Genomic DNA, 16,807 nt, shown 5'->3' with positions numbered 1-16,807 from the left:
GTGGGTGGAGGGGATTGAAGGGGGGGAATAGAACAACTGTAATGGTATAATCAATAAAATATATTTAAAAAAAATAAAAATAAATAAAAGAAAAAGACTTAGGTTAGAAAAAAAAGGTAAAAAATACAAACAGTAAAAAGACAACAATCTCACAACTATCAACAACTGAACTTAAAACAAACAAAAACCAACGAAGCAAAGAACTAGAATACAAAAAGATTCACAGAAACAGAGATCACATGGAGGATTATCAGTGGAGACAGGGAGCAGGGAGAATAGCAGAAAAGCTACAGGGAATAAGAAGCATAAATGGTAGGTATCAAATAGGCAGATTAAGAATAGTATGGGAAATTCAGAAGCCAAAAAACTTATATGTATGATCCACGGACATGAACTAAGGTGGGGGAATGTCAGTGGGAGGGCAGGTACAGGGCAGAGGGGAATAAAGAGGTGAAAAAAACAAGACAACTGTAATAGCATAATCAATAAAATATATTTTAAAAATAATGAAGACTATAACAAGAAATGACTAAGAAAACTTAAAATACAATTCTTAGAATTAAAAATATACACTTTTTAAATTTAAAAACAATCACTGGATGGGTTAAACAACAGCCAAAAAAAAAAGTGATGGCCTAGAAGAGAGAAAGAGATTGAAGAAATAACCCATTATGCTGCTACAAAATGAAAAAGTATAGCTTAAGGAGGACAGAGAGAAACAAGTCCAAATACATCAATACTCCCAGTTAATACAAATAAATTAAACCTAACATTCAAATACTGGCAGATTGAATTACTAAACAGCAATCAAGACAACACTAGAGCTACACCTAAACAACAGGACAAAGAAAGGTTGCAAGTTAAGGCATAAAATAAGCTCCTCCTGCAAAAATACTGAAAATATCAAATCAGACATAACAGATTTTCTAAAAGCATTATTAAGAATTTTTTAAACTTTCTTTATAATAAAAGATAGAGCACTAAGAAAACATATATAAAATTTTTGAATTTGTAGGCATGCTCTGATGAAATTGCCTTAAAATAAGCAAACCTTCATAAGAAAGTGAGAAGTTCAACATCAAAGAGAAAGTTTCATAATTAATCAATTATTGATAGGTCAAATCAACACCAACAAAAATTCAGTAAGGAATAAAAAACTTGAACAATGAAATTAGTAATTTTAATGAACATATGCAGAAACCTATACCTAATGGTTGGAAAATGTATTCTTCTCAAGTACATCAATAACAGTTTAAAATGGTCTACGTTGACTAAGCCATGAAATACATCTCAACAAATTCCAATAAGTAAGTATCAAAAGTCAGCAAATTTTTTCTGTTTAAAGAGAGACAGTAAATATTTTAGGTGGGCCAGGCCACCATGCAGTCTCTGCTTCATAGCCATTGCTTTATCATTTTTTTAACAACACTTTAAAAGTGTAAAATTTATTCCTGGGCTTACGGTGACGAAATTAGTTTACTGACCCTCCAATATAGTTCACATTTGCTGAGCAAAATAAAATTAGATTAGAAGTCAGAAACAAAAGATAAAGCAAAAACCAAATAAACAGATGATTGCATTGAAGGTCAGTAAATAAATATTATCAGAAAGGCTAGGGGAAAAAACAGCTGAATTCTCTATATCACACAAAAAAATATTAATCAGAAAAGTCTAATAATCCATTTTAAATGTGAACTATCCATTAGGATGAATTTTGGACAGTATTTCTGGAAACAAAATGATTCAGAGAATTACATTGTGATTGAATACTTTGAATCACATTGTGATTGAATACTTTCAATCACAATGTCTGAATATTTTCTGGAGCAAGTGGAAGAAGAAATCAAGTCAGGTGTCAGTGGAGAGCACAGAGCACACATAAGACAGAATTCTCTAACTTTAGTATGCACCAAAGTCATCTGAGGGCTTCTCAAGATGCTGAGCCCCACCATGCAATTTTCTGACTCAGCAGATAAGATGGCACTGAGATGGGACACTGTCAAGCTCAGAATTCAGAAACCATCAGCCTTATATTTATAACCCTCTACTATGCACTTCAAAAGGGGGCCATATTCCATGCTAAATCCTGAAGAGAATTTTTACCTTTTACTCCTTACTTGTATTGTACCTTATCGCCACCAATTGGTTATTTGAATTAATCAAACACCATATGCCAAATAAAAGGTACAAAAACAGTAATAATGGAGACTCTGCCCACTATTTCACATAGTGAATACATGCTCTAGAATGAATGGAGAAAGCAAGAAGAATCTGATGCTCCCTTAGACTGTTTCAATTACCATATGCATCTCAAACTGTGAACATCTTGCTGCATTGCATGGCTCCAATGTTTAAAACTATGTTCCCTTTCTAAAAAATATATACAACATGACCATTAAAAATAAGCCAAGTTTTTCACCTGGTCCATCTGAAGAAATTGTGTTATGTTCCAAGTCTGGGGGGAAAATGTGGCTTTGCAGGACATATTGAGAGAGAGTATGTTGTAACAACCTGGTATCTTAAGGGATTTTCAAGGGAAATTTTAATTATTCATTATTTCCACCTAACAAGTTTTCTTTAGATCCTAATTCATTCTTAAGCAAGAAGCCACTCTTCCTGAATAGTTTCTAATAACTACTGGAGCATGGACAACAGAGAAAGCATGAGAAAGATAAACACACACATACAGGGTAAGGCAAAAGTAGGTTTACAGTTTTGCATGGAAAATAATACAATAATTAATAAACAACACAAGAATAAATTGTTTTACATCCTCACAACTGTAAACCTACTTTTACCCCACCTTGTATATATACTTTAAATAAATCAAAATATATAATAGTTTGGTAAAGTATTTATATGAGGTTCTTATACCCCAACTACTTAATATTCAAAGGTGGGAGGATGTGCAGGATAAACCTAGACAGGCTCATAACCATAAATGAAATTGTCTTTGTATTACAGAAGACCCCATAGTTATACTAATTTTATTTGAAAAAGAGTAAGGAAAGCTTTTCTTTTAAATGCCCTTGAAAAACAAGTGGCTAGAATAATATATCAGTACCAGATGAGAACAAGAATAGTTATAAAGAACATCCCACAAGGATGAAGTTCACCAGTGTGAACTCCCCACACTGGTCCAGTGAAGATGATCCTGGCCCAGATTATCTTGAGCAAAGCAAAATTCTCATTCCACTCCAATCTATTGGGCCTCTGAAAGACAGACCCAATAAATATATGTCTGTCCCTTAATAAACCCAGAAAAGATTATTCTGAATTGAAACCATGAATGCTTCCCCTCAAGAGATACCCTTATATACCAGACCAAATCTCTAGTGATGCTCTGGAACCAGCCTTAGCTGTTTACAAAGAAAGGGTTTTCCTGACCTTGTAGACTTGGTTTCTCTGTATCACAATTGCATGGAACACCATTACATTCTTCAACACAACCTCTGCCACTGATGACCATTTAGAAACCTGATTCAAGCTTCTATCCAAAGAATTAGTACAGCCTAAATCCAAAAAGATTTATCAAAGGGTACGCAGCCTTAATCTTCACTTACTCTTTTGTGCAAAGTAGAGAAAATTTCCAAAAAGCCCTAACACTGCCCACTATGTAAAAGAAATTGGCATACACTTAGTAATAGTAGATGAAATCTTTCTACCACTTTCTCAATAGAGAAAATCTAGAGAGTAAAATCAGGACTCAAATGAATTAATGTAGTAAACAAGAAATATAAAAAACAGATAAGCAAATTACTAATTCATTAGGCATTATGAACTAGATCAAATATGTAGGTAGTAAGAATTTTCCTGTGCTACAATAACTTCACTTAAAATATGCTTTACTTGACCTTTCTGAAAGCATGATATATATTGCCATGAACATTATATAACATTCTAGTCTGAACTATTATTTCAATGTATATGAATAAAAACTTAACTACTTAGAAAAATAGGATAATCTCTTTCCCTTAATGTTGTATCAGTCAGAAATGTGCCCCAACAACATTTTTATGTGACTTGTTCTGGGCTGAACTGTCACTTCCTTATCATATTCTATTCTCTGCTACGCACAGCTTCCTGAACTGAAAGATGTTTGAAAGGTCAGGCCTGTGTGTGTGTGTGTGTGTGTGTATAATATACATGAGTGTATATATAATTATATTTTATTTTTTCCTATCATTTATCCCCTCTTCCACCTCCACCCACTTTCCTCCCCTTAGCAATTACCACACTACTGTCCATATCCATGAGCTCTTTCTTATATTCAAATTTCTTTTTTTTTGTTTTGCTTTTAGGTTCGGTTATTCATAGCTGTGAGTTTGTTGTCATTTTAGTGTTCATATTTTTTATCTTCTTATTCTTAGATAAGTCCCTTTAACATTTCATATAATAAGGGCTGGGTGATGATGACCTCCTTTAACTTGACCTTATCTGGGAAGCACTTTGTCTGCCCTTCCATTGTAAATAATAGCTTTGCTGGACAGAGTAATCTGGGATGTAAGTCCTTGCCTTTCATGACTTCAAATACTTCTTTCCAACCCCTTCTAGCCTGTAAGGTTTCTTTTGAGAAATCAGCAAATAGTCTTATGGGAATTCCTTTGTAGGCAACTGTCTTTTTTTCTCTTGCTGCTTTTAAGATTGTCTCCTAGGTGTGTGCTTCCTTGGGTCCAACTTCTTTGGGTCTCTGAGCTTCATGGACTTCTTGGAAATCTTATTTCCTTTGCCAAATTGGGGAAATTCTCCTTCACTATTTGTTCAATTACGTTTTTAATTTCTTGGTCTTCCTCTTCTTCCTACACCCATATGATTTGGATGTTGTAATATTTAAAGTTGTCCCTGAGGTTCCTAAGACTCTCCTCATTTTTTTGAATCCTTGTTTCTTCATTCTGTTCTGGTTGAATGTTTCTTCTTCCTTCTGCTCCAAATGGTTGATTTGAGTTTCAGTTTCCTTGACATCACTGTTGGTTCCCTGTTCATCTTCCTTTATTCCACTTTACATAGCCTTCATTTTTTCCTCTAATTTGTGACCATATTCAACCCATGCTGTGAGCATTCTGATTATCAGTGTTTTTAACTGTGTGTATCTGATAGGTTAGTTATCTCTCTGTTGCTTGGTTGTATTTTTCTGGAGTTTTGATCTGTTCTATCATTTGGGCCATTTTTTGTCTCTTATATTCTAATTTCTAAGCCATTTTTCTTAGCAACAAATTATATATGCTACCATTCAGAGGAAAATGGGTTTTGTCAATGACACCTCCAACTTTTAATTTACTGACTGAAAGAAGGACAACACTTCAAAAAACATTAACCATTAAGAACATATTTTTTTTTTTAGCCCTGGCTGGCGTAGCTCAGTGGATTGAGCGTGGGCCTTCGAACCAGACAATCGCGGTTCGATTCCCAGTCAGGGCACATGCCTGGGTTGCAGGCCGGTTCCTTGCAGGCTAACTACCAGTAGGGGATGCACAAAAGGCAACCATGCATTGATGTTTCTCTCCCTCTCTCCTTCCCCTCTAAAGATAAATAAATAAATAAAGTCTTTTAAAAAAAAGAACATATTTTTTTTCAAAATTCACTTTCTCTGATGTTTTAAAAATTATAGCATGTGACCTTAAATTTTCTAACAATAACATAATAATTTCTCTGTGGATTGCTGGTCCACAACTTTTGTAGTGAAGACAATCAGAAAAATTGTGTGTTGATTTTTAATAAAGATGACATCTATATAGGTTGAACAGTAATGTTTTTTAATGTTTTACAAAGTTGTCCATATAAGGGCAGACCATAAAATAACTGGGTCACTAAATACTGGATGTTGCTTTCTGATCCTAAAAGTACCTTTTAAAAATTTACCTATACTGCCTAATGTCAGTACATTATCAAATTTAAGCACTCTTTTTCACATGAATGACTTCTAAATAGTTGAAGACCTGGCACCCTACTTTAAGCCTTCTCTTCACCAAGCTAATTGGTCCCATTTCATTCCTTCAATTCTCACTATGCCTTGGTTTATAACCTGTTACACAGAAATAAACATGTAGAAACATACAGAAACATTCATGAGCAGTATGTACACCAACTTCAAGGCAGCAAATTGAGGGAGAGGGGAGAGAAGCAACACCAAAAAATTAGCAATACTTTATAAAAGAGAAAGATCTGAAATGAAGCAAATTATGTTATACCTATGTGGCAGGTACAACAGTGCATGTTACATTATTTTCTAAAATGTTCTATTCTTGAAATATTCTATAATTAAAAGATTTAATTATATTTTAAACAAAAACAGAAGGATAATAAGAGAGATAATAATTGTGAACACATCAAACTTAACATCTGGCAAATAGAAGGTTCTAAAAACACTACCTGAAAATTCTCAGGCTTCTAAGAAAACTAACCTCTGAACATTGAACAGCTGGGTGCTTTTTTAATATTCCCACCCATAATGAACTTCGATTCCATTTAACCTACATCAGTTCTGCCATTTCCAATCCCCAGAGTCCATTTTCCATTCTCTTTAGCATAAAAGAAGTAGATTAAGTAGTAAAATAAACCTACTTTATCTTTTTTAGCATCCTAAGAAAACAGATTGATGAATACAACTTAAAAATTGTTTCTTCAAAGATATGCATTCCAAGCCTTAAAATTTCTTTTATTTGTCCTTTTGTATAATCTGTCTCCCTATTTAACTCATATTCTTTAAAAATGTCCAGGCATGACATACCAGTTTTTAGAGATACTTTCCTACTCTCGACCACCAGAGTTATGTGTGACTTCACTGTCAGGATAACATTTTCAAGAGACCTAAACTCTGAACATCTACCTTTGTGATTATACTCTCAGACTAAGAATCAAACAAACCTGTCCTGTAAAGTCCATCTGCCAGATGCAGCAGGTAAAAACATAGGTTGTAAAGTTAAATTTGAATTTCAGGTAAACTGCAAATAATTTAGTAAAATTTATTCCACACAAAATTTGTAACATCCTTGCATGAGACACACTTAACCTTAAAAAGTATTTCTGTATTAAAAATCACATATATACATATATTCTGTGTCTGTTATTTATCAACTTTACACAAAAGGATGAGTCCCACGAGGATGGGAATTTTGCTTCTGTTCACTGCAGTATACAGAGCCACCTAAGACAGTATCTGGGCATAGTAGGTACTCAGTAAATATCTGCACAATGGATGGATAAATGGATTGACTGGAAATATAAAGGGAGGTCAAAGCTGCCACAAAGCTGCAGGTCTGGATTCCCATATACTTATTTTTTTAATGTTTTTATCATCTTCAGTTCAAGACTTCAGACATACTTTCAGACTTCAGAAATTAGTTTAATTATTTGATTACTTTATTTCAGGCCTTAAGAAGAGATTATTTAAAAACACAAAAGAAATCAAAATCTGATGTTATTTATTCAACTCACAATGTCATTTTTCTCAAAGAACGCAAAAACTTATCCATGCATACATTTAATTCTAAAATTAGTATTTGGGTAAGCATTTTCAAAATCTCAAGCTAATAAAGCAGAATAGCAAAATCAAGGGTAAAAGATATTTGTTAGAAACTCTAGGTAAGAGTGGGCTCAGAAAGAAAATCAGAGCAAAAGAATGTAGGAACAGCTTTCATTCATTTAACTGACATTTCTTGACTAGTATCTCTACTACATGCTAGACACCAAGTGGGTGGCCATGGTGAGCAAAATCAATGTGAAGTTTATATATAGTCTAGTGGAAAGACAAACCAATTAAACAAGCTTTGTCAATACAAAATAAGACTACTATAAAAAGGACAGTAACAAGTGTGATCATAACAGAAAGGAGGTTGGGAAGGGGAAGTGACTTTCGTACACTGAGACTTCAAGGCTGAAGAGTTGGCCAGGTAAAGAGAGCAACATATTCCAGCTGAGGGGTGAGAACACTGCACATCAAGGAACTGAAGGGATGACTGGAGTGTAGTCAACGAGAAATTTGGTAAGAGATGGAGCTAGAGCAACAGGTAAGAATCAGATCATGAAAGGCCCTGTAAGTCACATTTTTAGAAATTATTCTGATAGTATAAAAATTTTCAAAAAGAGTTTTTACTGGAGTTGTGTTTAATAATGATTACTCTCATTGCAGTGAAGGGCATATGCCACAGGAAGGCAAGATGGAGCTGCAGAAAGATACTAGGGGATTGTTGCAGTAATCCAGATGAAAGGCAAAGAGGATAAATTCCTAAACTGAAGTAATAATAGTGATTTAGAGAAAAGTGGATGAATCCAAGTGATTAAATTAAAGCTATCTGGCTTGTGATTATCTGTATTTGTGGTAGAGTAGGTGACAAAGATCAAGACTGACTTCCACTTTATAGATTAGATTGATGGTACAATTCACTGAACTAAGATATATAAGAATAGATGGGGATTATTTTAGGGGGAGGGAAGTGGCAGGACACAGGAAACAGTTCCTCATGATGTGGAAAATGTAGCCCAGCCCCCACTCGAAAAGGCCAGTGGAGAGCGAGGTCCAGCATACAGGACCCACACCCATGAACAGGTTCTCTAGTAGGAAATCAAGCCTGCATTGTACCTAGGCTGCTATGAAGTTTGCTTTTGCTAAAACTCCCTCACCCTGGATTGAGGCAGAAAATGTTTACTGCATATCTCTGAAGTAACTTCCTAAAGTCTCTGCCAAACCTCCCAAGTATGGAGTGTAACCAACCAGTTCAACCACTTTTCCCCTTGATCTGCAACATCTTTCTCTTGGAAGTAATTAGCAACATTCTTTCCTTTGCTATCTGTAAAAGGTAATCACCTACAGTGAACCTGTGCATAGTAAATGAGGACCATCCTCCATGGAATATACCCAGAAAAGCAAAAGCCTGTCCAGGCGGGGGTCCAGCCCTCTCTCTCACTTAAGAGAGCGACCATGCTGTCCTTTTTCTCCACAGAACTTCTGTAGTCCACATGAATTTGTTTGTCGAAGCACACACACAGACACTGCCGGCCAGGGGCCGCATCAGCAGGAATGAGGACTACAAGAAGAGAGAAAAATCACCCAAGGATTGTGTGTGAACTAAGAAGAAAAGGCAGCAAAAGGTGGAGAAAAACAAGCCTTTAAGGAATGAATTGGTGGGGAAAGTCTATAAAAGAAATTTTGAACAATAGAACACCAAAAAAGGCCAGGGAAAACCCACAAGTGTTGTGTCTCCAAAACCAAGGGAAGAAGGGGTTTTAAGAAACAGGTATGGTCTTCACAGACTATTCCAAAAAATCCAAAATGATGGGAAACTCCCAAACTCTTTTTATGAAGTCAGCATCATCCTAATTCCAAAACCAGATAGAGATATAACAAAGAAAGAAAACTTCAGGCCAATATTGCTGATGAACATAGATGCTAAAATCCTCAATAAAATATTGGCAAATCGCACCCAACAATACATCAAAAAGATCATACACCATGACCAAGTGGGATTCGTCCCAGGGATGCAAGGATGGTTCAATATCCGCAAATCGGTAAATGTAATACACCACATTTACAGGAAGCTAAACAATAAAACAAACAAGCAAGCAAAATATAACCAAAGATACTGAAATAGAGAACAGGCTGACAGTGACCAAAGGGAAGAGGGGAGGGAATTTCAGGGGAAACAGGGGAGGGATTTAGAGGAACATATATAAAGGATACATGGACAACTGGGAAGGGTGGAAATGGGGGGGAGGGGGGAGCACGGGGGATGGGATGGGATGGGAGTAATAGACAGAAAACTGTCCTTGAAAAATAATTAAATAAATTTTTAAAAATGTAAAAGAAAAGAAAAGAAACAGGTATGGCCCTAGCTGGTATGGCTTAGTAGGTGGGAGTGTTGTCCCATAACTGAAAGGCTGAAGGTTCCATTACCGGTCAGGACAGTATTATGATCCCTGGGCAGGTACAAGAGGCAATGAAAAGGAGGCAACATATCAATGCTTCTCTTTCATTCTCTCTCTGTCTCTGAAGGCAATCAAAAAAATGTCCTCAGGTGAGGATTTTAAAAAAAATTTAGAAAAAAAACGTCAAATGATGTCAAGAAATGTGGTAAAATATCCATTGGATTCAGAATTTCAGCAATGTTCTTCCAGTGCTCTGTTTCTAATAAATACAACCAGAAGAGCTCTGAAAAACTAAAGGAAGTCACTCTTCCAAACCCTAATAACTCATTTTTTCCCAATCTTTTGACCAAAATCAGTGACTTAGGATACCAAATTTTTCACTTTTAAATCAGTGAATAGCCTCTATTTTTACTAATTTGGGGTGGGCCAAAGGAGCATTCACTAGCCATACATGAGTATTTTTCCTTGCCCGAAGTGAATTCACTGAGTGGTCTTTCAAAGCCAGCATCTTGATTATAATCTCTGAGAATGCAAACACAGTGTTATGTCTTGCTTTTCCCTGGAATGGTTCATGGTTTATGCCAAGGAACTAAAAAACTATTTGTTCAGTGATGTGTACTCAGAGCACTGATATGTGCAACTTTCCAAAAATAATTTTTAGGTTATTCCTTACCAGTTTAATCCCTGAAATGCAGAAATTATAATGTTTTTGCAAAGTTTCTCTCACACCTTAAAGAATGCTCAGAAACAACTATTTAGTGAGTCTCCAAAGTATTACTTAAAGCAGATCTCACTCACAGACAAAGACAACAGTATGGTGATTACCAAAAGGAAAAGTGGGTGGGGACAGGTAGAAGATGATAATAGGGGTATAAATGGTGATGGAAAGAGACTTGACTGGGGGTGGTGACCACACAATACAATATACAAACAATGTATAATGGAATTGTACACCTGAAACCTACATAATTTTATTAACCAATGTCTCCACACTTTAGAAAAGGCACACACTGGGAAAAGATGTAATGAAATTACTTTTATAAACTGAGTATCACTCTCAGATTAATTTCTTCTTATAAATCATTTATGTAGAATTTTATAGCTAAGTTTCTTAAATCAAGATGTAGATATACTTATTTCTATTATAAATAAGAGGAAAATTTAACATTTTTATATTGTTTCATCTGATCAGCCTGTTGGGCATTTTATTCACTTTCAAGAAAGTAAAAAAATTTTCTAAAAAAACAACTTGTCTCATCAGTTAGCAAGAATTCCTCTCTTGGAATGGGGTGTAAGTTTTCCTTTATCATATGTGTATGCCATGTTTCTTACCTATACACAACTGAGTAACTTGCTAGTCATTGACAATTTCAAAGTGTCTAGAAAGTCTTTGAAAATGCTAGAAAACATTCATTGCAAAAGAAAACTGTTTAGCAGGGATCAAGAAAGTTAAAACATGAAAAATAAATCCACTCAAATAAAATTATTCAGCCCTATGCTTGACTGGCATCCCTAAGGAGTCGTTTTCTAATGCAAGACTATTATTATAACTATAATTAAAAGTAAAAGATGAATAGCACAACCCAGTGTAGAACCAAAAGCTGAATTCTCAATTTCGACAACACTGAAAATCAGAAGAATAATTTCAATCTGTGAAACAAAATTTTTTGATGGAAATATCAACTATTCAATCTTACCTCACTTAGGGAAAGAAAGACATAAAATATGATTAGTAGTTAGAACTGTACATGTGACTTCATTCACATCAAACTTTTAGCTACCACTAAAATCATCCTTCTTTTGAACCAAAGAACAGCAAAATACATGAACACACTACACTTAATGAATAAATTAGTTTGTGATAAGAAGCCTATTTAAATAACTTCCCATGTACCCACCACACCTCCCTAGGGCGAGAGCGCGCGCGCACACACACATCTACTTACTTCAAGATGAGATTTTAGATTAGTCGGTTGCTAAATTCACTCACAATTCACCATGGTTAACTCCCTACCCAGTCTATTTACTTTTCAATGTACGGGTAAAAAATACAAGAAAGCATATTCTCTCCCAAAATCTACTTGAATACGAAAAAGTTACCAAGACTTTGGAAAGGGGGAAAAAAACTAATGAAAACAAACTACCCACGCACAAGAAAGAAAAATCACCCCATGTGGTGATCACCTTATGGCTTAACCCCTGGGCAATTGATGTGGCTCACTTCATTTTTTTGATCCCCACCCCCACGGTCAAATTCCAAAGAATGGTTCGACTGTCAGAGGTCCCGGATTAGTCTGGAGACTGGAAGAGGGATGACAGCTTGGGGCTTGCCTCCAAGGCTGAGAATCACCTCAGAGGCCAGCCTGGTCGAGGTGCCCACCCCGCAGCCCCCACCTCCCGCCAGCCTACCAGGGCCGGGATGTCCGGTCTCCTCTGATCTCCACCTCCTCACCTCTCGGTCTGGCTCATGCGCTTCCCATCCCTCAGTCAGCTTCGGTTCCGCGCCTCTTTCCCTTTATGTTTTATTTTTACTTGCCACTCAAAGTGGGGGGCATTAAGCAGGTCAGACCACCGAGGAGTCCACGTCCACACCCCACGCCGGGTTCGCGAGAGTCACTCCCGATTAACAGAATACGAGGAGTGAGGATGACCACACCGCCCAGCGCCAGACAGACCTACAAACCCGGAAAGTAGGAACGGGGCGGAGCAGGCGCAGGCCAATACGTCACAGGTCTGCTGCGACGCCAACGTAGACACGTAGCCCCCTCCAGCCCCACCCCTCCGGAGGCCCCGCCTCCTGTCCGATCACCGATCTCTAAGCTGGACTGGGCCTGAGGCTAAGGCGCATTCAGGACTGGCGTGGTTGCTAGCTCGAGTGTTCCCAGAACTCCCTGGCCTGGCGTCTGCCCCAGCAACCCGCCCCCCTCAAGGCTTGTCATCTCCGGCTCACTGCCAGAGTGTTTTCCCCTGCAATTACTTGAGTCGGCTGAATTTTCCTCCAGCCTTAGTCTGTAAGGTGAGGACAGGGAGAAAAGAATTCCTCTTAAAGGTAAGGGAGAGAAGAGCAGTGAATATGTATGAACAACTGGGCAATTGCCGTCATCATCTCCAGCCAGAGCTTCAGGATGCTGGATACTTTATACACGGGTCCCTGGTTTCAAGTCCCACTCTTCTTAAGCTTTCTAGAGTCTGTTTACTTGTCCTCAAGTTATCTCTGCTAGTTGGCTTTTTGGCTGGACCACCCCACCAAAAATGAAATGCCTAAGGGTTCTAAGGCTCAATTGAAAAAGCACGAAGGCAACATTCAGGAAAATTAACAAACCGCAAGAACTGTGCAGTGTATGTGTGTATAGTTCTGGACTAAAAGCTGGGCATGCAAAGATGTTATGAGGTAGTAAAGTGTTGTGGCATCCTCTTTCTCGTACATCTCTCTTCTCATAAGAAATATGTATTGTGACCTACCCGTATTTTGTTTTGTGTAGAGAGGCAGCCAATAGTGATCCAGGGGTACTCTTCACTGCCCAAAGCACACCTGGAATTCCCTGTTCAGTTCTAGATGGAGCACTTTAAGACGACCTTGAACAAGTAGGAATTATATCAAAGAGCAAAATGATGGGAATTCAAAAGGATGATAAATAAAGAAGTAGTGACTGAACTTGGGGGATTTTTATAGAAGAGAAAAAGCTACTCTGACTATCTCTCAAGTAAGTAAAGACTCATTGCATGACATAGATTCATGTGGCCTCAAGAAGTGGGACCTCAACAGATTTCAGAGAAACAGATTTCAGATCCTGAAGAGTCCCTTCTAGCGCTAGTCAGAGAAGTTGTCTGCCTTATGATGGATGGAAGCCCTAACCACTCTTAAAAAAAGAATAGTTGCAGGGGAGCCGTACATCAAGAGAAGGATTAGTTGGTGGTTTTTGTTAAAGCTACTTCAAACCTTGAGATTCAATCAGTACATAGTTCCAGCCTTAAAAGAATTTACAGGTTAGCCTATAAGAAAAGACAAATGCATCCAAAGGTAAATAATGCAAGGAGACCACATGATAATGATTGATACTAAGAATAAATACTGAAATTCACATCATAGATTGTCTCATTACAGTTCCAGAGGCTTAAGAGAGGAAGAGGAAATGGAAATAGACATGTCCAGAACTGCCCTGTCCAGAGAGGGGAGCCCCTAGCTAAATATGGCTATTTACTTTTGAAATGTGGGTAGTCTGAAAAGACACATGCACTAAATGTGAAATATACACCAGATTTTGAAGACTATTACAAAAGAAAATGTAAAATATGGTATCTTAATGCTTATATTGACTACATTTCGAAGTAATATGTGGTATATAATGGGTCAATATGTTGAAATTAATTTCACTTTTATTTTCTTTATTTATTTTATTTATTTTTCCTTTTTTAATGTAGCTACCAGATCATTTAAAAATAGATGGCTTGCACCATTTCTATTAGACAGTCCTGACTAAAGAAATAAAACTCAATGAAATAAAATATTAATGGAAGGGCAGTCTGACAAAATTCCTAGTGAGGAGAAGGAAGACTGTCCAGAAAGTATGCCATGAGCAAGCACAAGGAAACAAGGCTGAAGATGCATTTTATGATATAACGTGTTTGTCTATAATGAAAGGTTCTTCTTATAAAGCAATAATAATAACTATTAAAATTGGATAGAAACTACCCAACTGAGGAAGGAGACTCAATTTTGAATTTAAGGAATTTAGTACAGTAGGCAGTCAGGATTTGTCAGATAGAAAACAGGATTATAAAGTTATCTTGGCAGTATTGAATAGGTTAGGATGAAATTAATGGGTGGATAGGCAACCAATTAAAACTCATTGTACTTAAAACGATGCAAAACGATCTTCAATGGGAGATTAATTTAAATAAATGATATGGAATGTCAGGCATTCAAAAGTATGACATGAATCTATCACTTGATATAGGGATATATCAACATGTACAATTGAATAAATAGTTTATAAAAGAATATGTACACAGCATGAACTCTTATAAGTAAAATGATAGGTGTGTGTGTGTAAGTAGATCATTTGACTAAGAGTGCCTTAATTAATTATCTCAAAATTGTCTCAATACCAAAAAATCTCAAAGTAAAAAGTGTTTCCAAAATATTTTCAGTGGTTCAATAAAATCATCTATGTTTATGTTTTTTTATCTCAATATTTCATCATTCTTAGCATATTAGCCATTTATTGTCAGCTTTTTCACCTTGTATTGTCAAGAAGGGTTGACAAACTCCAGACTCATTTCTAGCCCCTCTGTCTCTTTAGGATCTCCTCTAGTATGAATGTCCACTAGGTGGGCTCAGCTCACCAGTGTCCAACAGCTTCAGTTTGTAGGCTTTGGTTTTTTCCTGTTCTCAGTCCATTGTCCTCACATCTGTACCGCACCTTGCTACGTTGGGTCTTAAAATTCCATCTTTGCTGGGCCCCAGTGCAGTTTTTTATCTAGAGTTGACACTTAACCTCTCCAGGATGCTGATTATTAAAAGATTCAATTCTAAAGTAAGCCTCCCTAATATTTTTAATAAATGATGTTGGAAAGGAAAAAATATTAGGTCATTACCATGGCAGACACTATTGGTTGCCTACCCAGCCACCATTTTTCTCCTGTTCCTTAAGAAAATGAGTTTATTAGGATACCAAACAATTTTAAAAATGTGAGTTCCTCCCATTACTCTAGAAGTAATTCTAATTCCCTTTGTATAAAAATATCATAGAAATGGTTATGTTACCAAAAGACAGTCATCTAAGGAGACTTCTGCAATTTGTTTTACCCAAATGGCAAAATAAAGGTTTGTAAAATATAGTTAGTTATACTTGGTTTACCATTGAAGATGATGGCTTTAGCACATAATGTGCCTACTATTCTGTCCTGGACCCTACTGAAATAAAACTGTGGAAGGAGAAAACCAAGGAATAAATAAAAGTCAAGATATGTGTTTGTATGTGTGTGCTTATGTGAAGGGGAGAATGGTAGGTGAGAAGGGAAGAAAAGTAAGTGATATTTCAATAGTTTCCTGGAAAACAAAACTAACAAGTGATTTCACTAGTAACAACACCCCAAATCAGTGAAGCTACAAAAGAATTAACTGGTGGTATAGCAGAGAGCAGAAATGAGAATAAGGGCTGAATATGGGGATAACATTCTAAATTTAGTATAATTGAATCAATCACTATGCACTTACTTCTTTCATTCATACACACTGAGAACAGGCAAAGACATCTGCCACCAGCCAAAAACAGAAAATAAGACCCAAAGTCTTTTCTAAATTAATTGCATAAGTAGTAGGAGGTGAAAGCTTTTATATTGACAACACAGAATAAAACCAGTCTTATTTCAATCCTTTTTTATTGTATTTTTTTGCATTACCATTTATCCACCTTATACCCTCTTCTACCTCCACCCACTCCCTTCCCTCCACCCCTCAATCACCACACTGTTGTCTGTCTATGAGTCCTTTTTCTTTTTTGCTCAATCCTTCTACCCCGCAACCTCCACCCACCACCACCACTCCCCAACCCCTGCCTTGGCTGTCAGCCTTGTCTCTACAAGTCTGTCTCATTCTTTTTTTTTTTTAATTTATTTATTTATTTATCTTTAGAGGGGAAGGAGAGAGGGAGAGAAACATCAATGTATGGTTGCCTTTTGTGCGTCCCCTGCTGGTAGTTAGCCTGCAAGGAACCGGCCTGCAACCCAGGCATGTGCCCTGACTGGGAATCAAACCGTGATCGCCTGGTTCACAGGCCCGCGCTCAATTCACTGAGCTACGCCAGCCAGGGCTTGTCTCATTCTTATTTTGGCATTTAGGGCCACCGTCTAGAGAACCAGCTACTTGCCTATTCATCCTAAAGTGAAACCTGATATTTGACATTCCAGTCCTTGTTGTAACCAACCCAGCCACTTATTCACA

The 16,807-nt window shown here is 36.9% G+C and overlaps 1 protein-coding gene across 1 annotated transcript in view; it reads right to left on the bottom strand.

Moving 5' to 3' along the window:
• The window catches only part of ASCC3 (activating signal cointegrator 1 complex subunit 3), a 320,030-nt gene extending 307,481 nt beyond the window's left edge, over positions 1-12,549 (bottom strand). Inside the window, exon 1 of the mRNA XM_037059706.1 lies at positions 12,314-12,549. The gene's annotated coding sequence lies outside the window, so the exon portion shown is untranslated. The remainder of the gene's footprint in view (positions 1-12,313) is intronic.
• Positions 12,550-16,807: the final 4,258 nt, after the last annotated feature.

This window comes from Sturnira hondurensis, unplaced genomic scaffold (assembly GCF_014824575.4).
Source record: "Sturnira hondurensis isolate 20B ecotype Veracruz unplaced genomic scaffold, ASM1482457v3 Scaffold0011291, whole genome shotgun sequence".
Lineage (NCBI taxonomy): Eukaryota > Metazoa > Chordata > Mammalia > Chiroptera > Phyllostomidae > Sturnira > Sturnira hondurensis.
The sequence above is the reverse complement of the archived record's forward strand: the minus strand, read 5'-3'. Positions and strand labels throughout refer to the sequence as shown.